Genomic DNA, 16,001 nt, shown 5'->3' with positions numbered 1-16,001 from the left:
AGAGGTGAGTCTCCTGCAGCAGAAATTGGCCTAATACTCCCAATGCAGGCAGGAAGCACAGAGAGACAATGAGGCTTTCTGTGGAAAAAAATGACAGGCTCCATAGACAGTTAGCCATGCAGGAACAACTCATAGAGACCAGTAAGGCCTTAATAGAAGAACACAAGGGTCAGATTTTTGAATGTCATCAGAGAGTAGGGGCTGAAACAGATGAGGTCAGAGGGAAGAGGGAAACCGCTGAGCATAACCCCAGGAACCCTGGCATCAGGGAGTTTATTCCCTTCAATTCCATGGACTCTGCCACCCCCGTGTCCACTGGCTCATATGAACCAAGGGCCACGGGGATGGTCGACTTCAACACAATAGGAAATATGGGGCTAATAGGTCAGCGCCTCCTCCCAGAAATGTATGGGCGGGCATCTATGTACAGGTTGCCAAGTGCTAGGGCCATCTTCTCTGATCAGGGAGACTCCAGTGAGGGGAGAATCAGAGAACTGGATCCTCAGAAATATCACATACCTAGGGATCGGTCAGTGAAATTTGGTGGGGAATTCCATGAGACTAGGCCCACTAAGAGCATACTAACAACCTCTTCCCAGCTAGGACAGTGGGGGGGGGTGTATTCAACCAATCCTGGGAGCAAGGAAGAGTCAGAAGACTCTTCTGAGCGCCACAGATCCCAAGAGACTAGGCCCCCACATTCTGCCAGCCATTCCCAAGCTCGCAGAATCAGGGAGCGTCTAGAAGATCAGAGAGCCGCCTCTGAGTCAGAGGATGAGTGGACCAGGGTGACCAGAACTAAAAAGGCTAACAAAGTCAAGAGAGCTTTACAAAAGGGTCCCCTGAAGCAAATAAAAGCTATTAGGAGCATCATCACGCCCTACCACAAAAATGCAAAATATTCAGTTTAGGAGCACCTTGAATTATTTGAGCAGATGATGGAGACTTTCCACCTGAAGGACAGCCAAAGCTGTATTCAGTATGTAAAGTGGACATTTTCATCTGAGTACTCCAGCTTCTTTGCGGGGCTGGAGGATCAGAACCATTGCAGATGGTCCATCTATAGGGTGGGCATCCTGAAACATTTTTCTATTCATAGAAACCCTCAAGAGGCCAGCAAGGCAGACCTACAACCTACAATGTGGGGAAGACCAGGCCCCACAAGAATTTGTCCAGGAATTGAAATGCGCCTTTGCGCAGACCACTAGAAGGTGCACGCTGACAGTAAGGAATTTGTGAACACCTTCTTTCATGTTCTCCCTAAATACATTATGACCCAGAAGTGAGGGACTTTCATGAGAAAAGATCACTAGACTGGGTCATTGAACAAGTAACGCGCATTTATGAAGTGCAGAAGCCCCTAGAAAGTAAAAATATTAGCAAAAGCCTCAAAACAACCAACACCCCTGTTGCTGCTAAGGTGGCGGATGTGAAGGTTGCCCCCATTTTAGATCTGGAGATGGGGGGGCTTAAAAGCATTTCCGCGCAGAATCTGACCAACCCCAGACCCAGAAGGCACTCTGGCCAATCTCAAACAGGGAGTCAGGGAGGTAACCCCACAAATGGGACCCCTAACTCCCCTGACTACATCAGCCCACGCTACAAGGGCAACAGACCAATCATGGGCTATGTGTGGACTCCCCCAGCCCAAGGGGGCGGGGGATCCAACCAGACAGCTGCCAACTCAGGGAACTTCCCTCCTCATTTGCCTCAGGAGGGCAGTCAGGCAGTCATCCCCCAAATACCGGACCCAATTTCTTTCCCCGGTACCGGCCAAACTTCAACCCCCAAAACAACCATTCTTTCTTTCCCCACTTTCCTGAGCCCAGACAGGAAAGGAGAGGGGAGGCCAAGGGTTGAGGGGTACCGAAACTATCCTAACCAGGGGCATTATGTGAGAAGGCATAGTTACCCTTCCCGGGATCAACCCAGGGTAGACCAGAGGACCCCGTACCTACCAGAGCGGGTGTCACAATTGTAGCGCCAGGTCCAGAACATGGCACAGGATCTGGGTCGCATGCTAAGGGCTCAACAGAACCCTCAGATGAGCATGTTGGCCCAGAACTCCTCAAATCCAGGGTCTGGTGCTCCAGAACAATGACGGGGAAGAACCCCGACAACCCACCGGTTCCCAGGGAGGAGGCACAGGGGGAAGGGGGATGTAAAGCCTTAGACGAAGCTTCCTTCCCCACTTGTGAAAAGCCTCTTGGAAACCCAGGAACCGGAACCAGAATCTCCTGCCCCCGAAAGTCTGCAACCCAAGGAACAGAGGGTGGGTAGGAGAAATAAAGACTGTGGTAATGTGTGTGTAGAGGAGCACTCCTGATTAATAATCGATCTTGTTTACGTGAACTTGTGAATTTGTTCAAGAAAAAATTATTGTCCAGTTTCTGAATACGATTTAGGTGCTGACAGAGACTGATTCTGGGTTACAGAATCTAATCTAAACAGACAAAATGAACAGGGTCGCTCAACACCAGAGTGACCTTGTCTCTGTGCACACTCTTGTGCATATCAATATACAAATTTGAATCTTACCTTTCGATTATAGTGTACTCTTAAGTAGTTTAGTTAATTTTTTAATGTTACAAAACCAATTACATTTCCAAACCGGAATTTCTGTATTACTCACAATTAATTAAACATAGCAGTTTTCTGTGTACATAGTACCTGTTTCATTGCATAAATAAATAAACATTTCTTTCTTGGTTTTGAAGTCCCAGGTATAATTCTTTACAACATGCAGACCAAATATAATAAGAGAGTTGACCACTCAAGTTTTCATGATTAGTCCATAGTTTCCTATGATTGGTTAGCCACATATATGTCTCTTTTGTGGCTTAATTCCCTAACTTGTTCTGATGGTGGTAGTCCAAATGTGTGGCTTCCTTTCTTTCAATTTAATTGCCTTTATGTTGATTTTTAATGCACAACGTGTTTTGGGCTATTCTAGCCCTTCATCAGGTGCGGTCAAATCACAAGTTGTAATAAATCAATTTCTAGAATTTAAATAGAGAAAAATTCTGATCAGTGTCATATTTCACTTTGTGTTACTTATTACTTGAAACATTCTTCTAAAGGTATTAATTCAAAATAACTCAAAATAACTCTGACCTTCAGTTTCACTGATACTAGAGATGCAGTGTTCTGCCAAACACCTTCCACACTTGTAAATAGCCGGTAGATTCCTAGTAGTTTGTCTTTCCTTAGCGTGCAACAAAGGGTCTTTTGGTTAGATCTGTAAAGAAAACAATATGGAACTGTTTTCACTCCAATCAGTCTTTTTCTGAGGCGTTTGATGTGGGTTTTGCATCGGGACTTGTATGAAAGCGCTGAGTCCCAGTGTCAAAACCCTGATTGTTTTAGTTTTCAGGCTGGGTAAAAATTAGAGCACATGTGAATCGTATGCTCACCTCTGTACATGAATTCCAGTAACATGCGTGTTCCCCTTAGCATAACAGGGCCGCTATGTGAATTCAGTCAGCCGTTCACCGATCGTTCGTCTCGTCTTGCTTCTGTCCTTCTCCGTAATCCACCGCTCAGTGTCTCTGTGTGTTCACAGCGTTCCACTATAGTTCGACGATGCCGTTCTGTTAAGTTGTTATGGTAACTGTATTGTAGTAGAATGCGATTGGGTGACTCACTGCTCGTTTTGCATGGGCGCCATCTTGACGTGTCCTTACTTACTGTATGATCGTGTTGACATCTTCATACTACATATGCAGTTGTACTGAAAACCAGTGAATTTTGTGCTTCATGCGCGTTTATTTGTTTACATGCCCTGTTATTTCAAATGACATTTTTTAACATTAAAAAGGCCCATTTTGTGGAGAAGGTGCAAATCTTCCAGTTGGAAGGAGAGGGGTCCTCAGAGGATCCTGGGAAAAGGATCTTCTCCTTCAGGATGGAGGAACTCCTCTCAAAGAAAAATGGGTCCCAAAAGATCCAAAACCAGACTGGGTAGATGTGAGGACGGAGTTAAAACCGCCCATCATCAATCCCCAGAATAACCAGCATAAAAATCCCCTTATTCAAACACATTCTGGTGACTGCCTCCAAAAATGGGGGGGGCAGCCCAGAATCAGAACCAATTGGCCAAAAATGTGCATTATCTTTGCCCCCTTGAGGAAAATGAGGGACGATTTTATGCCCCTGTCCAAATAAAGGGGCAATGTACAATTTTGGCACTAGTGGACATTGGACCCCAAGCCACCCTTCTGTCAAAAAGGGCCTTTGATCAGCTGAATTCGGGAAGTACCAAATTGCTCTCACCCCTCTTCCTGGACAACTTCAGAACTTCGATGGGAAGGAAATTCCTGTCGAGGGGACTGCGGATTTAGACATTCAAATTGGGTGACACAAGGTGAAGCACCCGTCATATTTGTGACTCCAGAGGGCACACCATGCTTACTAGGGAATTACATCCTGCGTAGATTGTCTCCCCTCATAGATTGTGTAAACAAGGTCCTCTGGACCCAGACTAACCAACCAATAAAATTAAATCCCAGAGTTGACAGTAAATGCAGTAGGACAACAAACTGGTGATGGGGAGTCCTCTCTATTTCTGAAAATCAACCTTCCTTCCAGTCTAAGGTGGCATTCCACACTGGAAGGAAACTGTCACTGCCCAAGGCTCCTTTCCCAGGGATCGCCTCACCTGGATCTTCACTGTGGCTGAGTACCTTCGGCCTCCTTCTCCGGTCCTTTGGAGGTTTCTCTTCTTCCCCTTCCTTCTTTAGAGATCCTTTCCCCTTCTTACGTTCAAAGAGATAGGGGCGGTCTCCTCCCGAGGCCACTTTGACCGTTAATAAAACAAACAGTCAAGTGAACCCTGGGGAGCCCGCTCCTTCAAACAGGAAGATTAGAAGGTCCAGAGGCAAGTGAGGCACTTTCTACAATGATCTTGGTTGTAACTTGGTTGTAACTCCAAAGGATAGCGGCACTGATGCGGGGCTTTTCTGGATGAAGGAGCCCGGGAAGGAGAGGTAAGGAAGAGTCGCTGAAGAGGACTTCCGCAATACACGCGGAAGCAGACAAAGAAGGGTAAGCACGGGAATAGTACTACCGGAGAAACAGGTAAGATCAGAGAGAGCCAGAAGTCAGAACGAGAAAGAGCACAAGAGAGAATGAGTGAGTGAGAGCGAGAGAGCGCGAGTGAGTCTGAGTGAGAGAGAGTGAGAGAGAACGAGTGAGCTTGAGTGCGAGAGAGTGAGAGAGCGAGAGAACGGAGATGTAGTGAAAGTAACCCCGAGCGGGTGGGAGACGACAAGTCGGAACCCGGCCGCCGGGGAAGGCAGGTCTGCGGCAGCGCGAAGCAGATAGCAGAAACAGAACTAGACAAAGCCGGAAAACGTAAACAGAATGATATGCAAGGAAGGCAAAGGAAGAGAACCAAGATCCGGCGAGCAGGATAGGGCAGCAGAGGAAATATATAGCAGCAAAAGGGGAAATGCTGAGACGGGAGGAAATCAAGGAAGGCACTGGTAAGGGACAAAACAAAAGTCAGCGAAAGCGAGTTGCAACGCGACTCGCAGGGGGCGTGGCTTCCATATATGCCCGTAGCAAAAAAAAGGCTAGACCGCTAACAGACAAGCTGTAGAGTCCTAATAGCGCCTCCATCTTGCCCATAGCTTCCATGGCCGCATCGGTGTGACAGTATGCCCTCTCCTTATCCCTTCTCCTCCAGGTTTTCCTGGGTGAAGGCGATGGAACAGTCTAAGTAGACGTGGGGCGTGAATGTTACGTCTGGGTTCCCAAGATCGTTCTGCAGCAGAGTACCCTTTCCAGTGGACCAAATACTGTACGGTGCCATGTCTGTAGCGGGAATCCATCAGCCTCTCTACCTCATACTCTTCACGGTCAGGATCCTCGATCGTTGAAGAGGAGAGTCCACGACGACTCATGGGATCGGGATGATAAGTCTTCAGAAGAGAGGTATGAAATACAGGGTGAATCTTCTTCAGACTAGGTGGTAGTCGTAAACGAAAAGGGACTACATCCTGTAGCGGAATGTTGGGTATTGTTGTAGGTGAATTCAGCCAATGCTAGATAAGACTGCCACATGTCCTGTTCCTGATGGCAGAAACAGCGGAGATATTGTTTGAGGGTGGCATTTAAACGTTCTGTTTGGCCGTTGCTCTGGGGATGGTAACCAGAAGATAAAGCTCTCTTTATTCCCAACGAGCTACATAACGCTGACCAAAATCGAGAGGTGAATTGAGTCCCCCTATCAGACACTATGGTCCGGGGCAGGCCATGTAATCTCACCAAATCTCTCAGAAATACTTCGGCCGCAGCAGGAGCAGAAGGCAGACCGGGCAAGAGAGAAAAATGTGCCATCTTGCTCAGGGTGTCTACAGTCACCATGATAGCTGTGTACCCCTTAGAGGGGGGAAGATCTACAATAAAATCAGTAGAAATATGTTCCCAGGGTTGAGACGGTAGAGGTTCCTGTTGGAGCAGGCCTAAAGGTCGGTGAGTGGTTTGTTTGTTGGCGGCACATACTGGACAACCCGTCACATATGCCCTAATGTCCTTTGTCATTGTTGGCCACCAGAAATATCTAGAAGCCAAATGTAGAGTTGCCCCTTGGCCCTTATGCCCAGCCGAAGGAAGGTCGTGGCACCAATAGAGGGCTTGAGTTTGAAGTTCCTTAGACGGTAGAAACAGTGCGCCCTGATGAAAGTACAACATACCCCTCTTCACCAGGAGTGGTTGGTACTCCGATGACACTTCGGAACGACTGGCAGCAACCTCTACATCAAGCAAGAAGGAGCGAATCATTCCCAGGATTCTCTTGCCCACAAGTATTTCATCCTGGCCCTGATTCTCTTGGTACTCCAGGCTCTGAGAAAGAGCATCCGCTAAGGCATTGTCCTTTCCGGGAAGGTAAGTTATTTCAAAATCGAATTGGGAAAAGAAATAGGCCCAACGAGCATGTCGGGAGTTCCGACACTCCATCTGCTGTAAAACCTTCAAATTTCGGTGGTCAGTACGGACCAGAAAAGGATGGGCAGCTCCCTGTAATAAATGTCTCCATTCAATGCAGGCCTGGCGAATCGCCAGTAGTTCTCGTTCCAAAACTGAGTAATTCCTTTCACTTGGTGTGAGCGACCTAGAATAATATGCAACCGGATGTTCCATTCCATCCTTGCCAGCCTGCAGGAGGGCGGCTCCAATTGCTCCTCCTGAGGCGTCCGTCTCGACCACAAAGGGGAGAGATTGGTTAGGTTGCACTAGAATGGGAGCAGTCGTGAAGGTCTTCTTGAGTAACTGGAAGGCTTGGTCGGCTTCATAATCCCATTCAAACTTCTGACCCTTCTTAAGAAGACGAGTGATGGGCAATACTATGTCAGAGAAATTAGAGATGAATCGTCTATAAAAGTTGGACAGACCCAGAAACCTCTGTATCTCCTTGGGACTCTTAGGAGTAGGCCATCTAAGGACTGCCCGTAGCTTTTTGGGATCCATCTGTACCCCCTCCTTTGAGAGGATGAACCCTAAATATGACACTGAGGCAGCCTCGAAGACGCACTTCTCTGGCTTAACCAGGAGCTGATTATCCCATAACCTTTGGAGAACCTGAGTGACATGCCTTCGATGTTCTGAAAGGGAAGAAGAAAAGACCAGGATATCGTCCAGATAGTCCACTACAGAGGCATATAACAAGTCTGAAACAATCTTATCAACAAAACGCTGGAATACAGCAGGGGCGTTCACCAGACCGAAGGGCATGACTCTATATTCAAAATGTCCCAGAGGAGTCCGAAAGGCGGTCTTCCACTCATCCCCCTTCCGGATTCTCAGCAAGTGGTAGGCTCCCCGGAGATCTAGCTTGGTGAATATTGAAGCTCCTTCAACAGCCTCAAGTATCTCCTTTATAAGGGGCATAGGGTATCTATCTCGAATAGTCAAGCTGTTCAATCCCCGGTAATCTATACACGGCCTGAGTTCTGTGGTGCCCTTCTTGGGAATGAAGAACATTGAGGCCCCTGCTGGAGAACGAGATTCTTGGATCAAGCCATTCTGTAGATTGGCATCTAGTTATTCTTTCAGTGCCCTTCTTTCCGGGAGGGACATCGGATACATACGCCCAAAAGGAACCGATGCTTCAGGCTTCAGATCGATAGCACAGTCCTCTGCTCGATGTGGGGGTAGAGTACGGGGTAGTTTATCTTCAAAAATCTCGGCGTACTGCTGGTAATACGGAGGAATCGTCTGAACAACCGCCGAGGAGGTTGGAATTGGGACTCCCCTCCCCTCAACAGGAGATGCAAGGGGTAGACACGAAGCCGAGCAAAACGGCGACAAAAAGCTGACAGTGTTGGCTGACCAGTCAATCCTGGGATTATGTTTGCGTAACCAAGGTATGCCCAGGATGACAGGGAAGTGAGCAGCTCTAATTACATCAAAGGTAATCTGTTCTTGGTGCTGAAACAAAGACATGGTGGCTGGACCGGTCTCCTGGATGATGGGTCCGGATGAGAGAGGAGCTCCGTCTACACCCTCTACTGGCAAAGGACAATCCTTTTGAAGTAGGGGAATAGCTTGTTCTTGCGCCCACTGAATATCAATAAAGTTTCCTGCGGCACCGCAGTCCAACATAGCCAAGGTTTCTAATGAAGTGAGTGATTCAAAAATAAGATGAACTGTAAATACCATAAGTCTATGGTCCTCTCCCGACACGTCCTGTTGCCTAGAATTGCAGGGATTCTTCAGCTCCGCCCGGTTCCTTTCCCTGCTCAAGACCGGGGAGATGCGTTTCCCGAACGTCTCGGGGGTACCTCAGGGCAACTCCGAAGCAAATGCTTCGAGGATCCGCAGTACATGCACAGACCCTGATCTCTGCGTCTTTTTCGTTCCTCAGGAGTCAACAGACCTCTAGTTGTTCCAATTTGCATAGGCTCTTCTGTCTGTGGTCTGGCAGGGGTATTTGCCGTGGGGTTTCCTATAGACTGATGAAGTCTAAACCTTCTTTCAGACCTTCGCTCGTGCAATCTGTATTCCAACTGCAGAGACATTGTGACCAAATCCTGGAAGGCAGCAGGACGTGCCATCCGAGCAAGCTCGTCCTTGAGTTCATCATGTAAGCCTCGTCGGAAGAGGGTCTGCTGTACAGAATCCGGCCACCCTGCCTCTGTCGCCAATTTCATAAATGTGGAAGCATAAGTCTGGACATCTTGGTTTCCTTGACGGAGGTCTAGGAGGGCTTCGTAGGAAGAATATTGGACTTTCGGTCTTTCAAACCTGGCACGCATCAATTGAGTGAACAGAGTGTAGTCATTAACAGCAGGATTTGCCTGAGCTATCAGTGGAGTAGCCCAAGCCAAGGCATTACCCACAAGGTTGGAGACCAGAAACCCTACCCTGGCTCTGTCAAGTTCATAAGCTTTAGGTCGAAACGTAAAGTATATCATACAGGCATCCAAAAATTCTTTCAAGAGTTGAGGACTGCCATCATATTTCCCAAAGGAGAATGTCAGTGGTGGTAAATCGCCTCGTAAATCTTCTCGAGCCGCTACCTGTTGACGTAGGTTGATATTCTCTGTTCTGAGGCTCTGAACCTCTGCCTGAAGGCCTTGGATCGCTGTCACCATCTCCTGGTATTGCTCCAAGGAGGCCATAGTAGCTGTTCGGCGTTGCAAACTGTCACTGCCCAAGGCTCCTTTCCCAGGGATCGCCTCACCTGGATCTTCACTGTGGCTGAGTACCTTCGGCCTCCTTCTCCGGTCCTTTGGAGGTTTCTCTTCTTCCCCTTCCTTCTTTAGAGATCCTTTCCCCTTCTTACGTTCAAAGAGATAGGGGCGGTCTCCTCCCGAGGCCACTTTGACCGTTAATAAAACAAACAGTCAAGTGAACCCTGGGGAGCCCGCTCCTTCAAACAGGGAAAAAGCCTGAAAGGCAGAAAAAACCCTGTGTAGCTGCAGATGACTATGGCCGGGTAGATTAGAAGGTCCAGAGGCAAGTGAGGACTTTCTACAATGATCTTGGTTGTAACTCCAAAGGATAGCGGCACTGATGCCGGGCTTTTCTGTATGAAGGAGCCCGGGAAGGAGAGGTAAGGAAGAGTCGCTGAAGAGGACTTCTGCAATACACGCGGAAGCGGACAAAGAAGGGTAAGCACAGGAATAGTACTACCGGAGAAACAGGTAAGATCAGAGAGAGCCAGAAGTCAGAACGAGAAAGAGCACAAGAGAGAATGAGTGAGTGAGAGCGAGAGAGCGCGAGTGAGTCTGAGTGAGAGAGAGTGAGAGAGAACGAGTGAGCTTGAGTGCGAGAGAGTGAGAGAGCGAGAGAACAGAGATGTAGTGAAAGTAACCCCGAGCGGGTGGGAGCCGACAAGTCGGAACCCGGCCGCCGGGGAAGGCAGGTCTGCGGCAGCGCGAAGCAGATAGCAGAAACAGAACTAGACAAAGCCGGAAAACGTAAACAGAATGATATGCAAGGAAGGCAAAGGAAGAGAACCAAGATCCGGCGAGCGGGATAGGGCAGCAGAGGAAATATATAGCAGCAAAAGGGGAAATGCTGAGACGGGAGGAAATCAAGGAAGGCACTGGTAAGGGACAAAACAAAAGTCAGCGAAAGCGAGTTGCAACGCGACTCGCAGGGGGCGTGGCTTCCATATATGCCCGTAGCAAAAAAAAGGCTAGACCGCTAACAGACAAGCCGTAGAGTCCTAATAGCGGCTCCATCTTGCCCATAGCTTCCATGGCCGCATCGGTGTGACAGAAACACTCTGAAATTCTATACAAATTAACAATCAGAAATTCCTATTCCTATAGTCCAGAATTATGAGAAATCAGCCCAAAGTTTGGCAGATATTCAGAAAATTGGAGAGCAGTGGTTCATCCCTATTCAGTAAAAATGAAAAGATGGACGCTGTTCTTGCCCGAGTATGTGTGAACAACTGTAAGAGCTTCATCAGCGAGGCCATGTTCTGCAAACTCCCAAAAGATCCAACCATTCCCACATTTAAACTGGTAGACAAATGGGAAATGGACCTGGAAACACCCAATGCCAAACATCTCCTGCCTGGTAGGTGTATGCTCAAAATTTACAGAGGCAACAAGAGCATAGTCCATAATTGTTGGGTCGTGCGAGATGTCCCTGCTGCATTTTATTTAGGAAGTGATATTCTCAATTGCTTTGCCATTAGTTTGGGCCTAATAAACTTCAAAGCTTGGTCCCAATTAGCGGGTAATCCCCTGGATTTTGATGACCCAGAGAAAGCATTTCGGTCAGCTCAAATGCTGCCATATGCAGTTGAAATTCAGATTGGAGAAGAAGTCACCATCCCAGAACAGACCCGACCATTTTCACTGGAAGTAAAAATTAAAAGAGGACAGAAACTGAAAAATCCTGACGCCTATGTACATCTAAATGCTCATTTCCAACAGCAAGGGTTGGGGGTAAACCCAACGCCACTAGTCAACATAGAACACAACACCATTCCAATAGAGGTGGATAACAGCGACCTAAAGAGTATCACTCTTTGCGCAGGCACCATTATTGGAATGGTGGTTGATGACTGACATTTTTACATAGATTTAGGTAACACACTGTTAGGACCAATCCCCAAGGACTGTTTTGACAGTGATAGCGATGATGACACAACACCAGGAAGGATCTTCACCCGGCATGGGGGGAATTTCCTGGTGTACTCTTCCTGCGCTTATGGTAAGGAAGATATGACCTGTGAATTCAGGAGGGATGAGGTGATCTTTCAAGTCCAGAGGACTGCCTTCCCCACCTGAAGCCATTAGTCCAAGTCAATACCCTGACCAGGGACTTCTCCACCCAGCTGGAGGAGGCTGCTGAGATTGCCAAACCAAAAGTCTTTCCTGGCTTCAGGGAGATGGTTGAAGAGAGAGTCAACCTAGCTGATGCCTGTGAGACTCTGGAGCAAAAGCAAAAATTGAAACAAGTTTTCTTAGATTTTCAAGATCTCTTTGCGGTGGACTCATATGACTGTGGTCGCACCGACATCCACACAACAACAATTCCCACGCACCCTAGCATGACTCCAGTATTTGTGAAGCAATATCACTTGCCTCTCGCATCAATGGAGTCCCTTACTGAAATAATTAAGAACCCTGAGTCCCGTGAGATAATTTGTCCATTTCACAGCACCTTCAATAATCTGGTGCTGGGGATTTTGAAACCTAACGGCCAGTGGAGACACTGTGCTGACCTAAGGGAGCTCAACAAATGGATCCATACTTCCCGATGGCCTCTTCCCTACATCAAACAAGGGTTGGTCCAAATCCAGGGGTCTAGGGTATTCACTGTCATTTACCTGACCAATCGGGACAGGATTTTAACTGTCAGTAGAGAGGACCAATACAAGCTGGCCTATACCTTCGGGGGGCCGCAGTACACTTGGACCCAGACTCCCTTCGGATACATCAACTCCGGCAATGAATTTACCATCTTTCTACATAAGGCCATGCCTGCCATGGGTGAAAGAGGTAACCTGGCCTATGTAGATGATGTTTTAGTCAAAAGCTCAACTGTGGAGGAACACATAGCGGAGATCTGTTTTGTCCTGACACAGTTAAGGACTGCTGGAACAATTACAGCAGAAAGTTCATTGAGGACTATGCAGAGATCACAAGACCCCTGATCCATCTGTTGAAGGTGGGGCAAGTGGGAGTGGGGTCCAGAACAAGCCAAGGCAGTAAGACAACTCAAACGAATCCTCTCACAAACACCTTGCCTAGCTTACCCTGTCAAAAACAAGGAGTTCTTCTTGGAGACAGGGTTCTCAAATACATGCTTGACTGCAGTATTATATCAAAAGCATGACAAGGTCCATAAAGTAATCTCTTATGCGAGTAAGACTTATCTTCTGTGGAGGAAAAATTCAACGATTGTGAGAAGGCACTTCTGGCAACGGTGTGGGCATTGAAGAATTACCGCCCGTTTATCCAGGGGGAACACATCATAGTGGAGACTCCACACCAACATTTGCAATATCTTCAAAGTGACAGAATCCAGGCTGGAAATGTGAGTAACTCCCGAATTACTTCCTGGATTCTGTCAATGCAAGGCTTTCCTGTGGAGGTTAGATATGGCCAAAACCGAAGAGTCCTCTCGCGCAAGGTCTGGCTGACTTGCATGATTGTGCGAAACAAAACTGTCTCAAGGACGAAAGTCTTAAAATCAAGGACAACTTGGAGGCATACCTTAATTCCCCAGACAAAGTCTATGAAGAAGACCAGTGTGAGGGAATGCCCACTGTCTATGTGGATGGGTGCACCTACCATGTTGACAACAACGGGGAAAAGGAACATCTGGCCGGCGTAGGGAATGCATGGGTGAATGATGCCCCAGAACCCTCTGCTGGGTACAAAATAGGTCCCCGAAGTAGTCAAGTGGCAGAGCTGATTGCTGTACTTCAAGCCAGCCTCACTGCTGTCCAGCACCAACTCCGCGAACTGGTCATAATCACAGACACAGATTATGTATGGAACGGGTTTGTGGAGCACCTGGTTAACTGGAAAACCAGAGGCATGCTATGTGCTAATAATAAACCATTAAACCATGGGATTTTAATACAAAAAATTGATGATCTGGTCACCTCGAATGGGATGACTATCTACTGTAAAATGATCAAGGGTCATTCTAAAGTAGAGGGACCAGACAAAACGGGAAATGATCTAGCTGATCAGCTGGCCAAAACCGGGGCCATCCAAGGGGATCTACGTGAGATTGAGTCCCTGTTGGGGGAAATCCAGGTCACTGCTATCACTAGGTCCCAGACAAATGCTCACAATGAACTCTCAACTGCACAACTGAGTAAGGAGACCCCAGATGCTGATTTAATTACGGCTCAAAAAGGGGATCCGATAATTGGTTATTTTTATCAACACATTGAGGACCCTGAGAACTTTCCCCTGACGGATACTGATTACATTGGGAAAGAGGACCTCAGAGTTTTGATGAAATGTCCAAAAATGTTCTGAATCCAAGATGGTTTGTTGGTGAGGAGATCCATAGCTGTCTATGACCAGTGGGTAGTTCCCACCTCATTCCGAAGCCTGAAGCTAAATCTCGCCCATGATATAGCCACAGCCGGTCACCAGGGGTTTCATACGACACTAGAAATCTTGTGAGAGGTTGCATACTGGCCACACATGGGGCAGGACCTCGACCAATACTTGAAGGGGTGTCGTGTGTGCACAATTTCATCCAACATCACTCACACACCGTGCTCCCCTCCAAAAGAGGGGGATGCCACTGCCTTGGTCAGAGATACAAGTCGATTTTATCGGGCCCATGATTTGCTCCTCTAGGGGGAACAAGTACATGTTGACCGTGACATGCTTGTTCACTAAATGGGTGGAATGTCTCCCGGCCCCAAATTGCAAGGCAGAAACAGCAGCTGCCTGATGATCAATCACATCTTCTCGCGTTTTGGACTACCCCAAAGGATCGAGTCAGACCAAGGTAGTCACTTCACTAGCGAAGTGATGACAAAGATTTTGGAGATACTTGGGGTCAAAAGGAAACTACACATTGCCTATGGCTAATCCTCTAGTGGTGGAGTTGAGAGATACAACAAATCTATTGAGAGCATATCAAAAAAGTTTGTGGCAGATTCTGGGCCAAATTGGGACATTCGACTACCACTTGTCCTGATGGCCATCAGATCTACCACTTCTTCTGCAACAAAAATGTCTCCGTTTGAGCTGATGACTGGACGAAGGATGGTGATACCCCATCATCTGCTCTATAGAACCCAAGAGCAGACCTTGATAAATGCCTCCACAACTCATGAGTATTTTGAGAATCTGAGAAAACACCTTCAACATGCTTTTTCCTATGCTCAGCGGAATCTAGAAAGATCTGCAGACAGTATGAAGACCCACTATGATCTTAAGACAACTAAAAAAGAATATCAAGTAGGAGACCGGGTCTACTTGTACAATTTCCAAAGGAACCAAGCCAAAGAGTGCAAATTTCTCCCAAGTAAGCGGGGTCCTTTTGAAATTGTGGAAAGAATCTCACCAGTCGCCTACAGAATCTGCATCCCCAAGGGCAGTTTGGCAGAAGGGAAGATAAGGGGGACCACATAAACCAGCTGAAGAGTTGCCGTCCCAGGCATACTTTGCAGCAAATAGAAGAGCCAACCCAGAAACCCATAGGGGGAAATTCCAGACCCCAAGAAGAATCCACCTGTTAAAACCATTAGTAAATACAGGCAGGGAATATTGTGAATTGTATTCAATGTATGCATCTTCGGCACTGCACCCTCGGGGAGTAGTAGTGGGGAAATGTCCATAACCATGCTATGTTCTGTCTCCTAGCATTGGAACTAATACATTTTAATTACCAAGGAGGACCACTCGGGGACCGGGAGGAAAGACGTAAGGAGCCCGGAGTGCCGTTTCATACTCCCAACCAGAACCAGCGAGGAGAGCATGTCCATACAGCACTGACGGGAGAAGCAGACAACTTTCTCCACGTGGACCAAAAAAAAAAGAACTTCCCAATCTCCCGACTTTGCCTTGACAGGCGGTCAAACTCAAGTCATGAGGGGAGCTCTGTGGGATGTATTGACCCACTTTTGCACTGCTATGCTGCATCACTCTGTTATGATGGTACCAGAAACAGCAAAATGGCCGCAAAACCCTTTTGCGTGCCAAAAGCCTGAAAATCTTGCTTTTCCACACACAAAAAGATGGCTGCCCAATCTGCCACGGATGTTGTCGGTGGTGGAACAGAGCTCTCACTACTGAAATGTGTCACTGGGCTCCACAATTGAAAGTGGAGTGCAGAAGGAAAAAGCAATGCTTTGCTAAATGAAACTCCAAGATTACTTTAAATCTCTTTTTCTTTGTTGCTGAAACTTCAGAATGCCGGTACAAAACACCTTTCAAAAAATTCAAAATTCTTACTGGGTGCTACAATTCACTTAGTTATGAAATCATTGTGAACTTACAAGGCCGTGAAAGACTGAAAGCATAGAGAGATTTTCACAGCAAAAGTGGCCTGTCTGT

The sequence above is a fragment of the Ambystoma mexicanum genome, chromosome 6q (assembly GCF_040938575.1).
Source record: "Ambystoma mexicanum isolate Mex_15411 chromosome 6q, UKY_AmexF1_1, whole genome shotgun sequence".
NCBI classification, from domain to species: domain Eukaryota; kingdom Metazoa; phylum Chordata; class Amphibia; order Caudata; family Ambystomatidae; genus Ambystoma; species Ambystoma mexicanum.
The sequence above is the reverse complement of the archived record's forward strand: the minus strand, read 5'-3'. Positions refer to the sequence as shown.